This window comes from Mauremys reevesii, linkage group 8 (assembly GCF_016161935.1).
Source record: "Mauremys reevesii isolate NIE-2019 linkage group 8, ASM1616193v1, whole genome shotgun sequence".
Lineage (NCBI taxonomy): Eukaryota > Metazoa > Chordata > Testudines > Geoemydidae > Mauremys > Mauremys reevesii.
Genome location: NC_052630.1, coordinates 504,875 through 516,985, shown reverse-complemented (window position 1 = coordinate 516,985; position 12,111 = coordinate 504,875). Strand labels below are relative to the sequence as shown.

At 46.3% G+C, this 12,111-nt stretch overlaps 1 long non-coding RNA gene across 7 annotated transcripts in view; it reads left to right on the top strand.

Annotated features, from left to right (window-relative positions):
- The window catches only part of LOC120370941, a 108,866-nt gene that overhangs the window by 94,990 nt on the left and 1,765 nt on the right, over positions 1-12,111 (top strand). For 6 of the 7 annotated variants that reach the window (XR_005584064.1, XR_005584063.1, XR_005584065.1 and 3 more), the window contains one exon: positions 5,082-5,168. The exons of the other annotated variant lie outside the window; for it this stretch is intronic. This is a non-coding gene — a long non-coding RNA (uncharacterized LOC120370941). The remainder of the gene's footprint in view (positions 1-5,081; positions 5,169-12,111) is intronic. 7 annotated transcript variants of the gene reach the window in all.

Here is a 12,111-nt window from a genome sequence, read left to right as displayed (position 1 = left end):
CTGCTGCATTGGGACCCACAGTCACTGCACGTGATGGGTTGGATGCTGGCTGAATGAATATCACTGAATGGGAGCACTCTAGACAAGTGCAAGAAATTCTTATGCAGAGGAGGAAAGCTTCCACTCGGAGGATCTGATCCGTGAAATGGAAGAGGTTTGCCATATGGGTGACCGAAACCAATGTAAATCCAGTTGAAGCTCAGATCCCAAGGATCCTGGATTACGTGCTGCTTCAGAAACAGTCGGGACTGGCATTTCTCTCTCTAAAGGTCCGCAGAGCAGCAATATCAATCCATCATGTGGCAGCTCAATCACATTCCATTTACTCACACCCTACAGTGTCAAGATTTATCAAGGGCCTTTTTCATAGGTTCACAGATTCTAGGACTGGAAGGGACCTCGAGAGGTCATCGAGTCCAGTCCCCTGCCCTCATGGCAGGACCAAATACTGTCTAGACCATCCCTGATAGACATTTATCTAACCTACTCTTAAATATCCCCAGAGATGGAGATTCCACAACCTCCCTAGGCCATTTATTCCAGTGTTTAACCACCCTGACAGTTAGGAACTTTTTCCTAATGTCCAACCTAAACCTCCTTTGCTGCAGTTTAAGCCCATTGCTTCTTGTTCTATCCTTAGAGGCTAAGGTGAACACGTTTTCTCCCTCCTCCTTATGACACCCTTTTAGATACCTGAAAACTGCTATCATGGCCCCTCTCAGTCTTCTCTTTTCCAAACTAAACAAACCCAGTTCTTTCAGCCTTTCTTCATAGGTCATGTTCTCAAGACCTTTAATCATTCTTGTTGCTCTTCTCTGGACCCTCTAAAATTTCTACACATCTTTCTTGAAATGCGGTGCCCAGAACTGGACACAATACTCCAGTTGAGGCCTAACCAGCGCAGAGTAGAGCGGAAGAATGACTTCTTGTGTCTTGCTCACAACACACCTGTTAATGCATCCCAGAATCATGTTTGCTTTTTTTGCAACAGCATCACACTGTTGACTCATATTTAGCTTGTGGTCCACTATAACCACTAGATCCCTTTCTGCCATACTCCTTCCTAGACAGTCTCTTCCCATTTTGTATATGTGAACTGATTTTTCCAGATCATGTCTGCCCTCTATCACGCACCCTGTCATGGATCAACAGGACAGTAGCTATGCCCCAGCTTTTAAACAGTCTCTTGGAGGACCCACTTCAGTGTGCCAGACCCTCAAAGGGTCTCAGTCTTCCTTCAGGGTAGGTAATGCAGCCTCTCTGCCTATAAGACTGAGCCTCCAAGCTCCAGCATTTCTGCTTCATGCTGTTAGCTCTGCCCAGCCAGTCCAATTGAGATAGATTCCTAGTTAGAGACTTGTATGCTTTTCAGGGACTAATGCACCCAGCAAGTATTTGCAGTGACTCCAGGCAGCGTTTTCAAAACAGAGTAGGATTTATTAGTCTACTGGAATACAGGATTGGAAGTGTTTAGGTTAGCATAGAAAATTAAGGTTAAAACATACTCCATGTGGCCAAGCCAGCATAATCCACTAGCCATGCTGTAGTGGACTCTATTCAGGCTCTGTCTCTTATCACTACAAAAAAAATTTTTTTCTCATAGTCCAGGTGACAACAGCCAGGACCAGATTCTGAAGCACAATACATTCAGTCATGAGGAACCGTACTGACTGCCACATGGACGATCAGCAAGGCTGGAAAAGTGGAGCTTTAGATCTACAGCACTGACCTCTATGACTTCAGCTATGGAACATCTGGCAGCAGAATGAGCTATTATCCCTTATATGGACCAGCTCCTAGAGGGAGACATGACATACTTTGCCAGTGGGTAACTATTTGTGAGACAGCAGTGGCATGTTGGTTACATGGATTCTATTTCTGGCTCTGGGCACAGAATACGGTCTAGTGGTTAGAGCAGTACTTACAGGCAGGATAGCAGAGTCCACAGAGTCCTAGAGGGAGCTGGTCCATATAAGGGATAATAGCTCATTCTGCTGCCAGTTGCTCCATAGCTGAAGTGATAGAGGTCAGTGCTGTATATCTAAAGCTCCACTTTTCCAGCCTTGCTGATCGTCCATGTGGCAGTCAGTACGGTTCCTCATGACTGAATGTGTGGCAACTTCCACCTCTTCATGTTCTCTGTATGTATATATATATCTTCTTACTGTATGTTCCATTCTATGCATCTGATGAAGTGGGCTGTAGCCCATGAAAGCTTATGCTCAAATAAATTTGTTAATCTCTAAGGTGCCACAAGTGCTCCTGTTCTTTCTTCTGACCGCTTTGTCTGACCCAGGTGAAAGCAGCCAGCTTCTTCCAGAAGCCAACTCTTTGTCCCCTGCCTGCCATGTCTCAGTCCTTTGTTCTAGAGCTGGGAATGTGTTCAGCTTCCCTGATGTGAGGTTTGGGAGTGGGAGGATGGGAGAGGGGATCTCCTTCATCTAGGTTGCTGGGTGTGAATGTTCCGGTCATTAGGGCTTCCCATTGTCTCAGATCTTGCATTGATATGGGTCACTTTCAGCAGGTTCCAGCCACTTCCTTAATGACTCTCACTGCATCTCAGACAGCAAGGCAACACTTACATCTCATGGCCTGTGCTGCAAACCAAAGGCAGATTTAACCTTCCCCCAATGTGTAGCGCTGCAAACTACAGAGGGAAACTGAGGTGTGAATCCCATAGGATTATTTAAAAATATTACAAAAAATTCCCACTTCGTCACACCCATCTGGGACCTGTATGTGACCCTTTTGTGTCTCATAGAGGCTTCCTTCAAACCTCCATCCAAATGTTCTTTATACCACCTTACCAGCAAGATGGTCTTCTTCGTTGCCATTATGTCAGCACGTAAATTTAGTGAGAGTGCCATCATACACATAATTTCACAGGGACAAAGTGATGAGACCACACTCCAAGTTCATTAACAAAGTAGACTCAGGATTCCCCATGAATAAGTCAATCACCCCACCATTCTTCCTTCTGAAACCTCATTCTTCTCCAGAAGAAAAGAACCTTCACACGTGAGACATTTCCAGAGCGCTTCTTTACTTTCTAAACAGGACTACACCCCTTTGTCTCTCTCCTCATTGCTTTGTAGACATACCAGGTCTATCAATAGGACAGACAATCTCCTCACAGAGACTCTTCAAGTGGATTATGCAGTTAATCTCCACCTGTTACCAGCTGTCTGGCAAGCCTGCCCCTCTGGACACCAAAGTACACTCACCGGAGCAGAGGAGACATGGTCAGCATGCTTCAGAAAGGTGTCAACCATTGAGATTTGTAAGGTAGCCCTGTGGAGTAATCTACTGCTGTTTGTTAAACATTACATACTTGACTTGGCAACTGAGGCAGACACCAAGTTTGGAAGAGCAGTGCTTCAATCCTTCTTTGAGTAGTATGACTGATACTTCTCATACCCACCATATGGAAGAGGGTACTGCTTGCTGGTCACCTACCGGGATCCATAGTGACACATACTGAGAGAAGAAACAGCTACTTCGAGATGTTATCAGTGTGGATCCCACAACCCATCCTCCATCCCTGCTTTCAGGGCCCTGAGCTGCATGGGCTTTGAACTGCATGGAAACGGAGGGAGCGCCATGGGTGCCTTGCTCTTTCTGTCTTTGTAGAGGAGCACAGGGAGGCTAAGGGCACACGTGTGGCTCCCACAGACATTGCTCGTGAAAATAATCTAGCCTGGCACGCATGAGCACGATACTGTGGAATCCACACTGACTACAGCACCTTGAAGTACCCATCCTTTCTTCAGTCTATATCAGAGTCGTTGTCTGAGTATCTGAGCATGGGGTCAGGAGTCAGGAACCCCTGAGCGATAATCCTGATGATTCTACTACTGGTTTGATATGTGGACTTGGGCAGGTCACTTCATCCCCCTGCCTTGGTCTCCTCATTTATAAAGTAAGGAAAAACATACTTACTTCACAGTGGGGCTGGAGGGGTTAATTAGCTAGCTTAATAATTATACAATGCCTTGAAATTGTAAAGTTAGGCTGCTGGTGTGCTGTGACCACCGCCTAGCATCAATATTGTCTCATTATTTACTTGTACTCCCCCATCTGTTTGTATCCATCTGTTGCCTCTTGTCTGATACTTAGATTGTAAACTACTAAGGGGAGGTACTGTCCTTTTGTTTTGAGTTTGTCCAGCCCCTAGCACAATGGGGCCGTGGTCCATGATTAGAGTCCCTAGACACTACAGCAATACAAATAAGTAATGGTAAAATACTAAATAAAACTAAGTGCAGTAGAATGTCACTATTTCAGGTCAAACCCTGCAGTTCAGACAAATACCGCACTTTCCTCTTCTTCTCAACAAAGATTTAATAGCAGAGAGATGTGAGGTCTCATATTCGTCTTTTTGGGTAATTTTTTTAAACTATAACTCTGCTACATTTGTCAAATTAGTACAGCACCTTCTGTGACACAGTAATCACAGAGTCATAGAATTTGCGGCCAGAAGGCTCAGAGCTCCCTGTCTCACACAGGGCAGAGAACATTGCCCAGTGTCTTCTGCATCCAGCCTGTATCTTGTGGTTGAGAAAGACCATGTTTTTAGAAAGATATTCAGTCTTGAGGGAAAGACTCTAAATGATGGAGAATCCACCACTCCCCTAAGATGGCATTTCTAGCTGCAGAGTGAGTTGTTTGGGCAGGTATAACAGGAAAGCAGCCAGATCTCAGCTTTCAAAGCATTTCAGTGCCCATGCTTGGGACCCTGACACACACTACAGCTTGTTTGGTATTTTTCCCTTTTCCTTGCTCTGCAGGCAGTACTTCAGCCTTTTCACAAAGCTCAGAGAGTCTGATAATTACCAGTCTCTCAGGACCAGGCTTTCACCAGTTTTTCCACTTGGAATCCTATAGGCCAGGTCTGACCTAGGGGTCACCTGCCACTCTAATGTGTAATATCTTGGGGATCAGTTTCTCCAATTCCTCTGCACGATCTACTCCTTTGGCCTGCTGAAGCAGCTGCAGAAAATGTAAACTGTAAACCCTGATCTGATTTCCCCAGCTTTTAGCCTCATTCCTATGGCTCATGTTTTCTCCATCACTCTTGACAGGGTTTGACAGGTCCTGACTGATTTGGGGATAAGTAGTGTCAGCAGCTTATGCAGGGGAAGCAGATGCATGACCTCAGGGCCTGGCAGGTGAGTGAGTATCCTTTATGGATACTTTGTTTTATTCAAAGCTTTAAGTAATCATCCTTCCTGTGGAATTTAGTGCTATTCTGGGATCTCATAGATCCAAAACTTCAAAAAACACACAAATTTCTGTGTTCTGAGCTGGACCTTTCCCAGCCACATTGGTGGATTACATCTCCGTACTGTCCTATCAGCACCCCATGTGGCAGGGCTCATTCCTTATCACTGTAGGAGCTGAATGCCTTAGAATATTAATGTATTTAAGCTCTCAACCCCCTTTGAGGCAGAGCAGTGCTATTGTTCCTATTGTAGAGAGAAACACAAAGTGACTTGCCCAAAGTCACAGAGGAAGTTTATGGCAAGGCCAGGAATTGAACCCAGTTCCAGAGTCTCACTTCACACCCATAACCACAAACCCATCACTCTTCCTCAGCTCTGTCCATAAAGAGCTCAGAGAGGTTACTCTTCAGTAACTCCCTCCTTGAAAGTATCTCTTCTGCATAATCCCACTTGTATGATGCCCCCCTCCCTCCCCCCCCCTACAGAGCTGGAGGAAACTGCTGCAAAGCAATGTCAGGGTAATATACACGCCTGCTCCTGGCACAGAATAGGGAGCAGATGCACAGTAACAACTACCTCACCTCCTTCTGCTAAACCCCCGAGTCCCATGTGAATAGGACTCCCTCTTCTTTGACCAGCTTCTAACTGCTCCCCAACCAGATTCTCTCACTCTTTGTCTGAGCCAAGAGCCAGGGCCACAGCATGTATCTCACTGTGGCAGCAGGCTTGTATTTTATAGTTGTCTGCCCCTTGGAGAAGTTGTATGGTTTTGGTTCTTACTACTGAGAAGCACCAGCCAAAGAAAACAAAGTGTTTGTCAATCATAAGGACTGCATCTCAGCCCCATGCATGCAGGAGGCTGCACAACCACTGCTAAGCCACCCACCGCCTGCTCACACCTACATGCTCTCTGTAATCAAGTTGGTCTCTGTCATTTTTGTTTTATATGTGATTCTGGATATTCCTGTCCTTTGGCAGCTCAGATTAGAAGGCAAGAGTCCCTCATGGGAAACAGGTTTCAGAGGAGTAGCCGTGTTAGTCTGTATCAGCAAAAACAACAAGGGGTCCTTGTGACACCTTAGAGACTAACAAATTTTAAGGTGCCACAAGGACTCCTCATTATTTAATGGGAAATACTAACACCTAGCTCCTGTATAGGACCTTCCAAAGCTGCTGACCTCGGCTGAAAAGGTGTCTTGTTCTCTACATAGCCATCAATAAATAGCACCTCCACCATCTTTTTCTAAAGGTGTTTAGCCAGCTGCCAGCCAGATCTCAGGAGAGGGAGGCTAATGACTCCTTCAGTCCACTTTGTATAGAACTAGCTCTGCACACGTCCATAATCCCACACAGCAAGGGAGCCACTGTTAGGTCAATATTATCTTCATTTTACAAATGGCTAAAGTGAGGAACAGAGACATGACTGGCCCATGGTTACACAGTGAGTCTATGATGACAGAGTTGGGAATAAAACCCAGGAAGCCTGATTCCCAGTCACTTCTAACATGCCCAGATGTGTTTTCACTTAAGGCCTTTAAACACTCCCATGAGCATATATCAAATGCTTGATTTCCAGTGTATGGGGGAAGGATTGGGCTCTGTCAGAATTCATGCCTATTTTCTGTTACACCTTCTACAATCTAATAGCTGGCCCAGCTGACCTAAATAAGGGTTTTGTTACTTCCAGGAGCCTTCCCTGAGAGGGCCTGCTGTGGCCCCTTAGATGGATAATTTGTTTGACATCTTTTAAGCTATTTCCCGTTTATTTAAACAAAATTATTATTTTAAAATTAAGCTGTTACCCACACACCATAACTCGGGCCTGGAAGAGTGAAAGGTGGAGCTGGGGCTGACAATAAAAGAGCCTTATTTTCAAATGATTTCTTTGCAGCATAGTCTGAAGGTTACTTAGCTGTAGCTTGTTTTATTTAATGTTATCAGTGCTTGAAATATAGCGCAGTGGGGGTTTGCTGCAGTTCAGAGGCTCTGATCACATGAAATCCAGTTTGGAGTGGAAACCAGCTCCTGCCACTCTGTGCAGTGTAGCCTCTGCTCTTCAGTGAGCAGAGAGGATCTGGGCAAGTTAATCATGAGCACTAACTGGCAGGTCTATACTACCACTTAAATTGATCTAACTTTTGTCATGCAGGGGTGTGAAAAAGCCCCCCACCGTGACACAAGTTTCAAGCTGTAACACCAGTGCTATGTCACCAAGGTGGAGTAATTATGCTGATGGGAGAGCACCCACTCTCCCATTGGCATGGCACATCTTCACCAGACACGCTACAGCAGCGCAGCTGCACCAGTCTAGCACTGTAGTGTAGACTTGCCCTGAGGGCAGGGGCGGCTCTAGGCACCAGCAAAACAAGCTGGTGCCTAGGGCGGCCAAATCTAGGGGGCGTCCCCTGCCGCCGAGGGGGGGCGACAGGCTGGGCCGGCGGACCTGCCGCAGTCATGCCTGCGGGAGGTCCACCGGAGCCCCGGGATGACCGGACCTGCCGCAGGCATGACTGTGGAGGGGGCGCTCGTCCCGCGGCTCGGCTGGACCTCCCGCAGGCATGACTGCGGCAGCTCAAGCGGAGCCGCCGCGTCCGCGAACCGTCCGCAGCCGCGGGGGGTCCAGCCGAGCCACGCGGAATCCAGCGGACCCTCCGCAGTCATGCCCGCGGGAGGTCCGCGGCTCCGGGGCGCCTCCCGCGCATGACTGCTTGGGGCGGCCAAAACGCTAGAGCCGCCCCTGCCTGAGGGACACAGGAGGCAGACTAGAGAAAGGCTGTGCAAACACTCCTCTGCCAGGGTTAATATTTACAGCATCACAGTCCTCTCATGATAGGGACAGATACAATACACTAACCACACATATTAGCACCTGTGCAGGACAGACATATTAACCTAAAGTAAACAGCCCAGCATAAGTTAGTGACAATATTCAAAGAAACCAAACACCAACTCCACCATTCCTGACATTGGTACTACTACCCTAAAGAGGTCTTGCTGCTCCTGCCACAGAAAGTTCAGGGACCCTCCCTTCAAATCAGCAGCCCACAAGCCCTTTTCCCTTTCTCTTCCACACTGTTGGCAGTGGGCCAGTCCTGCCTCAGATTTTTCCCTTCTGCTTGTTCCCATGCTGAACATGCTCAGAGTAGCTCCCGTATTTTGGCCTGTTTGATTTGATGGCAGGAGTGTCAATAACAGAAATTCAGACCCCTGACCCAAAGTCTCAGTCTGTCACAACCGCCAGGCTAGACTCCATCCTAAGCAAAGAGGGAAACAGATGGTCCTCAGTTACTCCCACAGAAACTGGTTACTGGCTTTGGCAAGTACATGTCTGTGTGTGTGTGTGGATTCTGGGGCAGCCTGTCTGGGTGACCAGGAGGCTCAGAAAGGGGATTCCCTAGTCTTTGTCCAGGAGCTGACAGCTATGAGTTCCTGTGTTGTCAGGTTAGATTTTGTCAGCATGAAAAAGAGGAACATAAAAAAAGAGACTTCAGAGTCTATTTAGTTTTAACAAGAAAATTCTACAGGACTTTGATAGCAAGATATTTTATTAAAAGCACAAATCCTTTGGCTTTTGGGACATTATTTTGCCCGGTGTGGTATTTGTGATTGGTGCTCTGGCAGTGCAGCTACTTTCCTACATAGTGTACTTAGATTTCCAGAAAGCCTTTGACAAGGTCCCTCACCAAAGGCTCTTACGTAAATTAAGCTGTCATGGGATAAAAGGGAAGGTCCTTTCATGGATTGAGAACTGGTTAAAGGACAGGGAACAAAGGGTAGGAATTAATGGTAAATTCTCAGAATGGAGAGGGGTAACTAGTGGTGTTCCCCAAGGGTCAGTCCTGGGACCAATCCTATTCAATTTATTCATAAATGATCTGGAGAAAGGGGTAAACAGTGAGGTGGCAAAGTTTGCAGATGATACTAAACTGCTCAAGATAGTTAAGACCAAAGCAGATTGTGAAGAACTTCAAAAAGATCTCACAAAACTAAGTGATTGGGCAACAAAATGGCAAATGAAATTTAATGTGGATAAATGTAAAGTAATGCACATTGGAAAAAATAACCCCAACTATACATACAGCATGATGGGGGCTAATTTAGCTACAAGGAGTCAGGAAAAAGATCTTGGAGTCATCGTGGACAGTTCTCTGAAGATGTCCACGCAGTGTGCAGAGGCGGTCAAAAAAGCAAACAGGATGTTAGGAATCATTAAAAAGGGGATAGAAAATAAGACTGAGAATATATTATTGCCCTTATATAAATCCATGGTACGCCCACATCTCGAATACTGTGTACAGATGTGGTCTCCTCACCTCAAAAAAGATATTCTAGCACTAGAAAAGGTTCAGAAAAGGGCAACTAAAATGATTAAGGGTTTGGAGAGGGTCCCATACAAGGAAAGATTAAAGAGGCTAGGACTCTTCAGCTTGGAAAAGAGAAGACTAAGGGGGGATATGATAGAGGTATATAAAGTCATGAGTGATGTCGAGAAAGTGGATAAGGAAAAGTTATTTACTTATTCCCATAATACAAGAACTAGGGGTCACCAAATGAAATTAATAGGCAGCAGGTTTAAAACAAATAAAAGGAAGTTCTTCACGCAGCGCACAGTCAACTTGTGGAACTCCTTACCTGAGGAGGTTGTGAAGGCTAGGACTATAACAATGTTTAAAAGGGGACTGGATAAATTCATGGTGGCTAAGTCCATAAATGGCTATTAGCCAGGATGGGTAAGAATGGTGTCCCTAGCCTCTGTTCGTCAGAGGATGGAGATGGATGGCAGGAGAGAGATCACTTGATCATTACCTGTTAGGTTCACTCCCTCTGGGGCACCTGGCATTGGCCACTGTCGGTAGACAGATACTGGGCTAGATGGACCTTTGGTCTGACCCGGTACGGCCATTCTTATGTTCTTTCCCTTTCTTTGCCTGAGGTAAAACTAAAATGAATGTGCTGTGCTGTGATCATGTTCATGGTAAGAGACCCAAACAGATGCTCCAGTGCCTCAGGGCCAGCAGCTGTTCAGATGCCTGGTGTGCTACATTGCACATGATAATAGGCGGGAAACTCTGGAGAAGAAAACAAGTTTTTACTGCTCCTGCAGGGTGGCTGTGTGAATGCTGATTGAAGAGAAATTACTTCTGTACTTGTGTCCAGTGCTGGTGTCCCCAATTCAAGAAAGATGTTGATAAATTGGAAAGGTTCAGAAAAAAGCCACAAGACTGATTAAAGAATTAGACAACATGCCTTCTAGTGCCAGGCTAAATAGACTGAACTCTTTTGAGTCTAACAAAGAAAAGGTTGATTACAGTATGTAAGTATCTACGTGGGGAAAAACTATTTAATAATGGACTCCAATCAAGCAGAGAGAGGGCTAACACGATCCAATGGCTGGAAGCTGAAGCGAGACGAATTCAGACTGGAAGTAATGCATACATTTTTAACCATGAGAGTAGTTAACCCAGAGATCTCAAACTCAAATCACCATGAGGCCTAATACATTAGCCTGAGGGCCGCATCACTGAAACCTTTTCATCCAACAGTACAAAAGCATAGTCAAAAAATTAAGAGTACTATAGGATGCTATTAAAAGTCAATGTATTAACTTTTTAAAAACTGTAATGCGAAGAGGGGTTTTAATAAAATATAAACACCTGTAACTATTCCTTATGTGGTCAGTAACACCGATGATGATCTGCACCAGGGGTCTCAAACATGCAGCCTGTGGGCTGTTTCCTGCGGCCTGCCACGCCGACTCTCTCATGCACTGCGTAACCCTTTCTACCCCCCAGGACACAGCCCAACGTTGAGGGGGAAACTGAGGCTCACCTAGGAATTATAAAAATGTTACAGAAAATTTCCACTTCATCACAGACACTGTCCAATGTCCCAACGGAGAGCACGGCCCTGGGCAATGGGGGGGGGGAGAGGGGAACCTCTGGGTGCCCAGCACCCCTAACAGAGAGACCCCCTGGGCGATGGTGCCTGGTGTCCCTAACAGTCTATCACAGGGGTCTCAAACACGTGGCCCCGCCCCTACCCACCCCTTCTCCAAAGTCCCTGTCACAACTCTGCCCCTATTCCAACCCCTTCCCCAAATCCCCACCCCTGCCCATCCTCCGAGAGAGCGGCATCCCCACTCTGCCCCCTCCCTCCTGGAAAGTCCTAAGCACTGCCAAACAGCTGTTTGGCGGTGGGAAGCACTAGGAGGTAGGTGGAGGAGCAGGGACATGGCGCACTGGGGCGGGAGGGGAGGGGAGCTATGGCGGGCCACAGGAAATAACTCTGCAGGCTGCATGCGTGTTTGAGACCCCATTTTCCTTGGTGGATTCTCCATTACTGACCATTTTTACATCAAGGTTGGATGTTTTTCTAAAATCTACTCTAGCAATTATTTTGGGGATGTTCTGTGGCCTGTGTTATACAGAAGGTCCAATTAGATGATCACAGGGGTCCCTTCTGCCTGGGAATCTATGAATCCCCCTTCACCTCAAGCCATGCGCTGGAGACAAACTACAGAAACAGATGCTGCTGGTTAATCCTTTCTCCTCCTCCCCCCAGAGGATGCAGCCTCCCACCGGCTATAGCAGCATTTTTATTTCAGTCAGACTTGTACATTTGCCCTTTTTTATTGTAATAAATAGAGCCCTGAAAATCCACAGATATCCGTGGACCATTTTTGCAGATCATGGATGGATGCGGATCCAAATTTTAGATCCAAATCTAAAGCCCTGCAAATATCTGCTTTACATCCACCGATCATTTTTGCGGATCACGGATCAGATGTGGATACAAATTTTGTATCTGTGCAGGGCTCTAGTAATAAAGATGGGCACGTGGCAAGGCAGCAGCGCCGGGGCTGGTGTTTGCTTTGCTCCTTATCAGCAGG